The sequence below is a fragment of the Cherax quadricarinatus genome, chromosome 26 (assembly GCF_038502225.1).
Source record: "Cherax quadricarinatus isolate ZL_2023a chromosome 26, ASM3850222v1, whole genome shotgun sequence".
Classification (NCBI taxonomy): domain Eukaryota; kingdom Metazoa; phylum Arthropoda; class Malacostraca; order Decapoda; family Parastacidae; genus Cherax; species Cherax quadricarinatus.
Window position 1 is genome coordinate 17,892,793 of NC_091317.1, and position 12,176 is coordinate 17,904,968.

A 12,176-nucleotide genomic window follows, 5' to 3' on the forward strand; every position below is an offset into this window, starting at 1 on the left:
TGAATTTAATAATATTCCACCTCTCACCGCCAGAAATGTCTCAAACGGATTTTATGTTAAGTATAACACAGAAAACCACATGGAATCAAACCAGGTGAGGAGCTGCTTACCTCCATGTATTGACGCCCGACAGGTAGACAGGGGTGGAGTTACCAATGGTGGTGGTGATGTAGGTGCTGAGGCCTGCAGTAGGACCGCCCTTGTATCCCATCAGTACTGTCAGCGTCACACAACTCACACCCTTAGAAACACGTTGTTTTCACTCTAGCTTCGTCAGCATCATGAATAAGCGGATATTTGTAAACCAAAAACAAAACGTTGTATGGGAAATGAAAGCAGCTTGTATATTTTGCCACAAGGGACGTTTCTAATTAAGGAAGGGCAGAACTTAAAAGAAAGTGCATTCAATATTCCAGTACACGTAACCAGCAAATTTGTCATTTTCAACAACTATCATGTGTATACTACTGGAAAGCGGCTTCAGCCAAGCAAGTTGTTCTGATAATGAAAAATGTGTATAATTATATTTATCAACAAGTTTTATATTGAAGGAATTCGGTAAAGATGAAGTATCGAAGACGCAACACACAAAAGTGAAAAATACACTTCGTGGCTCCCTGCAGCAGATGGTCAGACGCTTGACTGTGCTGCCTGATCTATGACAGACCCTGGTGCTCTGTAACGCACTGCCTGATCTATGACAGACCCTGGTGCTCTGTAACGCACTGCCTGATCTATGACAGAACCTGGTGCTCTGTAACACGCTGAGTGTTCTACGACAGACCCTGGTGCTCTGTAACGCGCTGCCTGATCTATGACAGACCCTGGTGCTCTGTAACGCGCTGACCCCTCAAGGAAGGTTCCTTGATGTTGGTGAGGGGCTCTTGATTTAGGGAATTGGATCTGTGCTCCAGTTCCCCAAATTAAGCCTGAATGCCTTCCACATCCCCCCCCCCCAGGCGCTGTATAATCCTCCGGGTTTAGCGCTTCCCCCTTGATTGTAATAATAATAATAAATGTAACGCGCTGAGTGTTCTGTGACAGACCCTGGTGCTCTGTAACACGCTGAGTGTTCTATGACAGACCCTGGTGCTCTGTAACGCACTAAGTGTTCTATGACAGACCCTGGTGCTCTGTAACACGCTGCCTGAGTTATGACAGACCCTGGTGCTCTGTAACACGCTGCCTGAGTTATGACAGACCCTGGTGCTCTGTAACACGCTGCCTAATCTATGACAGACCCTGGTGCTCTGTAACACGCTGAGTGATCTATGACAGACACTGGTGCTCTGTAACGCGCTGAGTGATCTATGACACCCTGGTGCTCTGTAACGCGCTGAGTGTTCTGTGACACCCTGGTGCTCTGTAACGCTCTGCCTGATCTATGACAGACCCTGGAGCTCTGTAACGCTCTCCTTCAACTTCCGCTTGGTCTGGACTACATACATTGCATCATCTATATTTAAATAAATATACAGTCGAGAACTGCAGATCAACGGGTATATTATCCTTGTATTCTTATAAGGAGCCAAAAAATACAACGCATAACGAAACCTGTGGTTAAAATTTACTCAGTAATACAAATTTATTCTTAATGCATTATTGCATCGACCTTGATAATCAGTAGAGAAGTAATTGGTAGCTTGAAAACGACCTACAAGACCAACTGGCCCATGCTTAGGCACGTCCTAATTACAAGTAATAAGTCCCACTTGTAGGAGTGAGGAAGAGCCAGTTGTGAGTGTGGGGGAAGTTCGTGAGGCAGTAGGTAAAATGAAAGGGGGTAAGGCAGCCGGGATTGATGGGATAAAGATAGAAATGTTAAAAGCAGGTGGGGATATAGTTTTGGAGTGGTTGGTGCAATTATTTAATAAATGTATGGAAGAGGGTAAGGTACCTAGGGATTGACAGAGAGCATGCATAGTTCCTTTGTATAAAGACAAAGGGGACAAAAGAGAGTGCAAAAATTATAGGGGGATAAGTCTGCTGAGTATACCTGGTGAAGTGTATGGTAGAGTTATTATTGAAAGAATTAAGAGTAAGACGGAGAATAGGATAGCAGATGAACAAGGAGGCTTTAGGAAAGGTAAGGGGTGTGTGGACCAGGTGTTTACAATGAAACATATAAGTGAACAGTATTTAGATAAGGCTAAAGAGGTCTTTGTGGCATTTATGGATTTGGAAAAGGCGTATGACAGGGTGGATAGGGGAAGCAATGTGGCAGATGTTGCAGGTGTATGGTGTAGGAGGTAGGTTACTGAAAGCAGTGAAGAGTTTTTACGAGGATAGTGAGGCTCAAGTTAGAGTACGTAGGAAAGAGGGAAATTATTTCCCAGTAAAAGTATGCCTTAGACAAGGATGTGTGATGTCACCGTGGTTGTTTAATATATTTATAGAGGGGGTTGTAAGAGAAGTAAATGCGAGGGTCTTGGCAAGAGGCGTGGAGTTAAAAGATAAAGAATCACACACAAAGTGGGAGTTGTCACAGTTGCTCTTTGCTGATGACACTGTGCTCTTGGGAGATTCTGAAGAGAAGTTGCAGAGATTGGTGGATGAATTTGGTAGGGTATGCAAAAGAAGAAAATTAAAAGTGAATACAGGAAAGAGTAAGGTTATGAGGATAACAAAAAGATTAGGTGATGAAAGATTGGATATCAGATTGGAGGGAGAGAGTATGGAGGAGGTGAATGTATTCAGATATTTGGGAGTGGACGTGTCAGCGGATGGGTCTATGAAAGATGAGGTGAATCATAGAATTGATGAGGGGAAAAGGGTGAGTGGTGCACTTAGGAGTCTGTGGAGACAAAGAACTTTGTCCTTGGAGGCAAAGAGGGGAATGTATGAGAGTATAGTTTTACCAACGCTCTTATGTGGGTGTGAAGCATGGGTGATGAATGTTGCAGCGAGGAGAAGGCTGGAGGCAGTGGAGATGTCATGTCTGAGGGCAATGTGTGGTGTGAATATAATGCAGAGAATTCGTAGTTTGGAAGTTAGGAGGAGGTGCGGGATTACCAAAACTGTTGCCCAGAGGGCTGAGGAAGGGTTGTTGAGGTGGTTCGGACATGTAGAGAGAATGGAGCGAAACAGAATGACTTCAAGAGTATATCAGTCTGTAGTGGAAGGAAGGCGGGGTAGGGGTCTGCCTAGGAAAGGTTGGAGGGAGGGGGTAAAGGAGGTTTTGTGTGCGAGGGGCTTGGACTTCCAGCAGGCATGCGTGAGCATGTTTGATAGGAGTGAATGGAGACAAATGGTTTTTAATACTTGACGTGCTGTTGGAGTGTGAGCAAAGTAACATTTATGAAGGGGTTCAGGTAAACCGGCAGGCCGGACTTGAGTCCTGGAGATGGGAAGTACAGTGCCTGCACTCTGAAGGAGGAGTGTTAATGTTGCAGTTTAAAAACTGTAGTGTAAAGCACCCTTCTGGCAAGACAGTGATGGAGTGAATGATGGTGAAAGTTTTTCTTTTTCGGGCCACCCTGCCTTGGTGGGAATCGGCCAGTGTGATAATAATAATAATAAAAAAAAGTCCCACTCATGTACCATGTACCTGTAGAAATAAAGATTATTATTATTATTATTATTATTATTATTATTATTATTATTATTATTATTATTATTAATAATAATAATTTTCTGTAAAAGCTCTTCAAATAATTCACTTCAACTTGTATACTTCGTCAAGGTCTAAAGCATGATTGTGTATGATGAATATTGTATGAATGTTGTGGGAATACCGATGAGCTGTAAATCACAGAGGTAGACACCAAGTGTCTGCTTCTGACAGCTATTTTCTTCTATGCATTTGTTTGTGATGTTTCAAGCAACTAGTATCGAGAAAGATTCAATATCTCCTTTGTTGATAGTTTTACTTGTGCTCAGTATTTTTTTTTTTTTTTTTTTTTTTTTTGCTCCTTGGCAACAATTTAGAATAAAAACGAAGGGTATTGTAGATTTTTTAAAACATCTGTGGCCTGGCCCATGGCCAGGCTCCGAGAGCAGAAAGACTCTCGAAACTCACCAAAGGTATTTCAAATGTATATATAACTACCAAAAAATTGGGTCTGCAAATTTTAAATTAGATTAAGGAAAGATATTAATTATAAAGGAAAGGATCAGTGATCTGAAAAAGGCCTTTGGCACAGACGAAATGTTATCTAAATAAAATTTCTAGTTTCCTCACAGTATTTGTTTCATTTATAATGCACATTGTACCTGTCTGTACCTGTGCCTCTGACCAGGTGAAGGCCTGACACCCAGGCTGGATGTCACAGGCGTGGGCACACTGAAGGCGGCTGTTACGGTTAAGGACTGACGTTTGCTGAGCGCCTGGCAGGTCGTTGGGCAGTAGTACATAGAGTCTTCCCCAGGAGCCAACCACCAGCCACCACAAACATTGTACCATCGACCACACCATCACAGTCATGATGATCTTCTCTGCAGCTAAAAAGAAAGATCACGAAGCGATAATTTGGTGGGGTTAGAACCCGCGATCAGTCTCAAAACTCAAGACCAGTCTGGAGTTTTGAGATTCTCTGATCGCCGGTTCTAACCCCGCCCGTGGTATGGTTTGTTTTGCAATCGTGTCATTACGATTTCGTGAGTCAGTTATGTCTAATTTGTCATATGCTAGGAATATGTCAAGATCCAGTGTGCCTATATTTGCATCCAGTGTAAATATATTCGTTCCGAATAGGTAAAGTTGGTCAATTAGCAAGAACTCATTCAAAATTTAGTTCTTCCTAAGATTTTCTCTTATACATTTAAATATATATATATATATATATATATATATATATATATATATATATATATATATCTTTAAATGTATAAGAGAAAATCTTAGGAAGAACTAAATATATATATATATATATATATATATATATATATATATATATATATATATATATATATATATATATATATGCGTGTCGTATGAGGCGACTAAAATGCCGGGAGCAATGGGCTGGTAACCCCTTCTCCTGTAGACATTTACTAAAAAAGAGAAGAAGAAAAACTTTATAAAACTGGGATGCTTGAATGTGCGTGGATGTAGTGCGGATGACAAGAAACAGATGATTGCTGATGTTATGAATGAAAAGAAGTTGGATGTCCTGGCCCTAAGCGAAACAAAGCTGAAGGGGGTAGGGGAGTTTCGGTGGGGGGAAATAAATGGGATTAAATCTGGAGTATCTGAGAGAGTTAGAGCAAAGGAAGGGGTAGTAGTAATGTTGAATGATCAGTTATGGAAGGAGAAAAGAGAATATGAATGTGTAAATGCAAGAATTATGTGGATTAAAGTAAAGGTTGGATGAGAGAAGTGGGTCATAATAAGCGTGTATGCACCTGGAGAAGAGAGGAATGCAGAGGAGAGAGAGAGATTTTGGGAGATGTTAAGTGAATGTATAGGAGCCTTTGAACCAAGTGAGAGAGTAATTGTGGTAGGGGACCTGAATGCTAAAGTAGGAGAAACTTTTAGAGAGGGTGTGGTAGGTAAGTTTGGGGTGCCAGGTGTAAATGATAATGGGAGCCCTTTGATTGAACTTTGTATAGAAAGGGGTTTAGTTATAGGTAATACATATTTTAAGAAAAAGAGGATAAATAAGTATACAAGATATAATGTAGGGCGAAATGACAGTAGTTTGTTGGATTATGTATTGGTAGATAAAAGACTGTTGAGTAGACTTCAGGATGTACATGTTTATAGAGGGGCCACAGATATATCAGATCACTTTCTAGTTGTAGCTACACTGAGAGTAAAAGGTAGATGGGATACAAGGAGAATAGAAACATCAGGGAAGAGAGAGGTGAAGGTTTATAAACTAAAAGAGTAGGCAGTTAGGGAAATATATAAACAGCTATTGGAGGATAGATGGGCTAATGAGAGCATAGGCAATGGGGTCGAAGAGGTATGGGGTAGGTTTAAAAATGTAGTGTTAGAGTGTTCAGCAGAAGTTTGTGGTTACAGGAAAGTGGGTGTGGGAGGGAAGAGGAGCGATTGGTGGAATGATGATGTAAAGAGAGTAGTAAGGGAGAAAAAGTTAGCATATGAGAAGTTTTTACAAAGTAGAAGTGATGCAAGGAGGGAAGAGTATATGGAGAAAAAGAGAGACGTTAAGAGAGTGGTGAAGCAATGTAAAAAGAGAGCAAATGAGAGAGTGGGTGAGATGTTATCAACAAATTTTGTTGAAAATAAGAACAAGTTTTGGAGTGAGATTAACAAGTTAAGGAAGCCTAGAGAACAAATGGATTTGTCAGTTAAAAATAGGAGAGGAGAGTTATTAAATGGAGAGTTAGAGGTATTGGGAAGATGGAGGGAATATTTTGAGGAATTGTTAAATGTTGATGAAGATAGGGAAGCTGTGATTTCGTGTATAGGGCAAGGAGGAATAACATCTTGTAGGAGTGAGGAAGAGCCAGTTGTGAGTGTGGGGGAAGTTCGTGAGGCAGTAGGTAAAACGAAAGGGGGTAAGGCAGCCGGGATTGATGGGATAAAGATAGAAATGTTAAAAGCAGGTGGGGATATAGTTTTGGAGTGGTTGGTGCAATTATTTAATAAATGTATGGAAGAGGGTAAGGTACCTAGGGATTGGCAGAGAGCATGCATAGTTCCTTTGTATAAAGGCAAAGGGGACAAAAGAGAGTGCAAAAATTATAGGGGGATAAGTCTGTTGAGTATACCTGGTAAAGTGTATGGTAGAGTTATTATTGAAAGAATTAAAAGTAAGACTGAGAATAGGATAGCAGATGAACAAGGAGGCTTTAGGAAAGGTAGGGGGTGTGTGGACCAGGTGTTTACAGTGAAACATATAAGTGAACAGTATTTAGATAAGGCTAAAGAGGTCTTTGTGGCATTTATGGATTTGGAAAAGGCGTATGACAGGGTGGATAGGGGGGCAATGTGGCAGATGTTGCAGGTGTATGGTGTAGGAGGTAGGTTACTGAAAGCAGTGAAGAGTTTTTACGAAGATAGTGAGGCTCAAGTTAGAGTACATAGGAAAGAGGGAAATTATTTCCCAGTAAAAGCAGGCCTTAGACAGGGATGTGTGATGTCGCCGTGGTTGTTTAATATATTTATAGATGGGGTTGTAAGAGAAGTAAATGCGAGGGTCTTGACAAGAGGCGTGGAGTTAAAAGATAAAGAATCACACATGAAGTGGGAGTTGTCACAGTTGCTCTTTGCTGATGACACTGTGCTCTTGGGAGATTCTGAAGAGAAGTTGCAGAGATTGGTGGATGAATTTGGTAGGGTGTGCAAAAGAAGAAAATTAAAAGTGAATACAGGAAAGAGTAAGGTTATGAGGATAACAAAAATATTAGGTGATGAAAGATTGGATATCAGATTGGAGGGAGAGAGTATGGAGGAAGTGAATGTATTCAGATATTTGGGAGTGGACGTGTCAGCGGATGGGTCTATGAAGGATGAGGTGAATCATAGAATTGATGAGGGGAAAAGGGTGAGTGGTGCACTTAGGAGTCTGTGGAGACAAAGAACTTTGTCCTTGGAGGCAAAGAGGGGAATGTATGAGAGTATAGTTTTACCAACACTCTTGTATGGGTGTGAAGCATGGGTGATGAATGTTGCAGCGAGGAGAAGGCTGGAGGCAGTGGAGATGTCATGTCTGAGGGCAATGTGTGGTGTGAATATAATGCAGAGAATTCGTAGTTTGGAAGTTAGGAGGAGGTGCGGGATTACCAAAACTGTTGTCCAGAGGGCTGAGGAAGGGTTGTTGAGGTGGTTCGGGCATGTAGAGAGAATGGAGCGAAACAGAATGACTTCAAGAGTGTATCAGTCTGTAGTGGAAGGAAGGCGGGGTAGGGGTCGGCCTAGGAAAGGTTGGAGGGAGGGGGTAAAGGAGGTTTTGTGTGCGAGGGGCTTGGACTTCCAGCAGGCGTGCGTGAGCGTGTTTGATAGGAGTGAATGGAGACGAATGGTTTTTAATACTTGACGTGCTGTTGGAGTGTGAGCAAAGTAACATTTATGAAGGGGTTCAGGGAAACCGGCAGGCCGGACTTGAGTCCTGGAGATGGGAAGTACAGTGCCTGCACTCTGAAGGAGGGGTGTTAATGTTGCAGTTTAAAAACTGTAGTGTAAAGAACCCTTCTGGCAAGACAGTGATGGAGTGAATGATGGTGAAAGTTTTTCTTTTTCGGGCCACCCTGCCTTGGTGGGAATCGGCCAGTGTGATAATAAAAAAAATAAATAAAAAAAAAATATATATATATATATATATATATATATATATATATATATATATATATATATATATATATATATATATATATATCATTTATTTTAATATAAAAATTAGTGATTTTGTATCAAAAGAACCTTAGGAAACTTACCTAACCTTATTATAACAAGCGTAATTTAATTTAGCCTAATCAAACTAAATATATTTTAGATAAGTTTACAATAATTTAATAATAAACAAACACAAGGAAATATATTTTTTTCGTTAGATTCAGAATGATTTTTGCTAAATTACTGCATTCACAAATTTTCGCTTGCCCTGTCAGGCAAGAATTGCGTTGCTATTTAAGCTAAAATCGCAAGTTTTACTTATTCGGCACGACATATGTAAGTAGTTCATTCCCAGGACTGAAATGTTTTTATTTAAATGTGGCAGTGTTTGGTCGAGTATTTATTTTAACCCCTCGACGGTATCAGTAACCAAGGTATATACCAAACTGTTCGAGTATATTTCATGTCTGATGTAAAGGAACCATGAAAATTAAAGCTAAGCAATAGCTAAGACGTCATCACAAAATTAAGCTGGCGGACACGAGTAAGTTTACTGTTGTACAGGTTTTTCATGCTGTGACAGCTAACAGGAAGAAAAAATTGCAGCGCTGCAACATAGACATGCAGATAGCAGCCGTATCTTGATCAAGACACAAGTGAAGGCAGCTAAGTCTTGACCAGGTTAACTGCTAGATCAAATTACTCACGGAGACCACCAGAACCTTACCCAGTCCCTCAGGAAAATAGTTTGTACCTAATTTAGTAGAGCACTGAGATGGCTAGCTGCCATCTTGCTGACTCAGCAGTTCCTAGTCAGGCCACAATATTCCATTCTCTCAAATCTGTCTGTGAACTGATAACCTACACTGTGGGCGAAAAGTTGTCATTAAAGGGTCACATTACAAAAAAGTGTCAGCATTGTTTATTATTTCCCTGAATCCTTTATCCCTCACAGTGATTCAGAGATTTGCCCTGAAAGTGCACTGGTCGAAATATTTGGCCGTATTCCTGAGTGAGTTATAAGATAAAACTCTAGTAAACACGAGCTTAAAGTTCATAATAACAATGTAATGATACGTGAAACGAGCATTATTCCTTAGAATTTGGTTTAAATGCAAAAGAAAAGTGAAGGCAATCACACTGATGAAGCCGCTGTGTGGCGAAACGTTTCCTCATTAAAGATACCAAAGTGTTGCATCCTTTCTGAGGATGCAACCTTAACGGAATTTCGCGTTTACCTGTGAGATAACTGAAGGTGTTACCTGCGAGGTGTTACCTGCGAGGTGTTACCTGCGTGGGGACTGGAAGTGAAGCATTATGATGTTTCTTCTTGATGCAGTTCAATGTAGATAAATGCAAGGTTCTGAAGCTTGGGAGTGTCCATAACCCTAGTACTTATAAGTTAAATGATGTAGAACTTAGCCATACAGATTGCGAAAAGGACTTGGGGGTTGTAAAGTAAAAGGACACAAGTGCAACTAATGTGACATTTATTGTAGCAACGTTTCGCTCTCCAGGAGCTTTATCAAGCCATTACCTCGAAGTTCGTGGTCAGCTTTGCAGAGCAGGACATCAAGGAAAGGAAGAGTGTTGTAAAGTAATGGCTTGATAAAGCTCCTGGAGAGCGAAACGTTGCTACAATAAATGTCACATTAGTTGCACTTGTGTCCTTTTACTTTACATATTGTCGGTAATTCTACCAACTTTATTACGACTTGGGGGTTATGGTGAGCAGCAACCTTAAACCAAGACAGCAATGCCTAAGCGTACGTAATAAGGCAAATAGATTACTGGGATTTATATCAAGAAGTGTAAGCAACAGAAGTCCAGAGGTCATACTGCAGCTTTATACATCATTAGTAAGGCCTCACCTAGATTATGCAGCTCAGTTCTGGTCTCCATATTACAGAATGGACATAAATTCGTTAGAAAACATTCAGCGTAGGATGACTAAATTAATACATAGCATTAGAAATATTCCTTATGAAGAAAGATTGAAGACTCTTAAGTTACATTCACTTGTTAGACGAAGAATGAGGGGAGACCTGATCGAAGTGTATAAGTGGAAGATAGGTATTAATAAAGGGGATATTAATAAGGTCTTGAGGATGTCTCTCCAAGAGAGAACCCGCAGTAATGGATTTAAATTAGATAAGTTTAGATTTAGAAAGGACATAGGAAAGTATTGGTTTGGAAATAGGGTAGTTGATGAGTGGAACAGTCTACCTAGTTGGGTTATTGAGGCTGGGACTTTGGGTAGTTTCAAATTTAGGTTGGATAAGTACATGAGTGGGAGGGGTTGGATTTGAGTGGGACTTTCACATCAGAACTTATTTCTTGGGTGGAATTGAAAATAGGGTTGGGCAAATGTTTTGTTAGTGGGATGAATTGTAAAGGACCTGCCTAGTATGGGCCAACAGGCCTCCTGCAGTGTTCCTCCTTTCTTATGTTCTTATGTTAACAAATTGCCGTCGGCACACGAAATGCTGAAATAACTTAGGAAGAAGGAATAAGAAATATGAGAGAACTGGTGCTACTTACCAACAGACCCCTGGCAGTCTTCAAGCTGGCACTGGACAAGCACCTAAAGTCAGTTCCTGATCAGCCGGGCTGTGGCTCGTACGTTGGTTTGCGTGCAGCCAGCAGCAACAGCCTGGTTGATCAGGCACTGATCCACCAGGAGGCCTGGTCACAGACCGGGCCGCGGGGGCGTTGACCCCCGAAACTCTCTCCAGGTAAACTCCAGGTAAACTTACCTTACCTTCCGGAGGAACAATGGTCGACAGGACTGTCACTGCAACACTGACCTCCCTCTCCAACCTTCCTAACTTTTGTAGATAATGCTGAGCACCAAAGACAAAAGATAAACAAGATATTCAGAGTATCGAGCTATCTCTTCTAAGTTATTAATGATAAACGAGTGAACTTTAGGCTGACGTAGGTCAGCATTGAATTAAAAAGCCTTAAGAATATATGATAAAGACTAGAATAACGTCATGTTGTAGGTCTCAACACTTCGTTGTTAACCAGTCACGTCGCTGATTGGTAGTTGCCTTGCTGTTAGCTGCTCATTGGACGAGATTGTTTACATGTTTATTCCTCTGGCTAGCAGTTCACCAGAGCTCCTCAATAGTAATGTCGCTAGTAAATTTGAATTCTAATTTCAGCTATAAAAAGATTGAAGAGTAAATATATTTTATGATGTGTTAGAGAGTAGTTTATCAAGCAGAGCACTCTATGAGGTCTGAATATTAACATGCCACATAGCTCATTATTGCTTGTTCAAGTTTGAACACCACAATTAAGGTTCGTAACAACAATGATAGGGTTTATTGAATATATTTGCCTTTTTAATGAATAACTAATGGAGGAGGAACACGAGACAAATGGCATTATTAAGGTTTGGTGATCTGTGGGTGAAGGTAGTGGGTCACACACACACACACACACACATACACACACATACACACACACACACACACACACACACACACACACACACACACACACACACACACACACACACACACACACACACACACACACACACACAAGGGGTCACAAATGGAAACTGAAAACTCAGATGAGTCACAGGGATGTTAGAAAATGTGAGAAATTATGAGCATGCGATTCACAAGCATTTTCCTGAATTCTTACATGCATATAATTTGAGCCAGGTACAACTAAAGTAAACACTTCACTGGTGATAGTCGCACCTCAGAGGTGGGAGGGACTTGAGGTACAGGTAACAACACTGTACCTCCCTGGATGACCGCTCACACAAAGTTGGACCTATCAATAATTTTGAATTAGCATAAGAACATAAGAAAGAAGGATTATTATTATTATTATTATAATCAAGGGGGAAGCGCTAAACCCGGAGGATTATACAGCGCCTGGGGGGGGGATGTGGAAGGCATTCAGGCTTAATTTG

General features: G+C 40.9%; 1 long non-coding RNA gene across 1 annotated transcript; it reads right to left on the reverse strand.

The window, feature by feature from the left end:
• Positions 1-113: 113 nt before the first annotated feature.
• LOC138853266 (uncharacterized) lies at positions 114-11,139 on the reverse strand. Its single transcript, XR_011392466.1, has 3 exons — positions 10,999-11,139; positions 4,223-4,440; positions 114-241 (listed from the first exon to the last, which is right to left on the reverse strand). It is a non-coding gene; the product is annotated as an uncharacterized lncRNA (long non-coding RNA).
• Between the last annotated feature and the right edge of the window lie 1,037 nt (positions 11,140-12,176).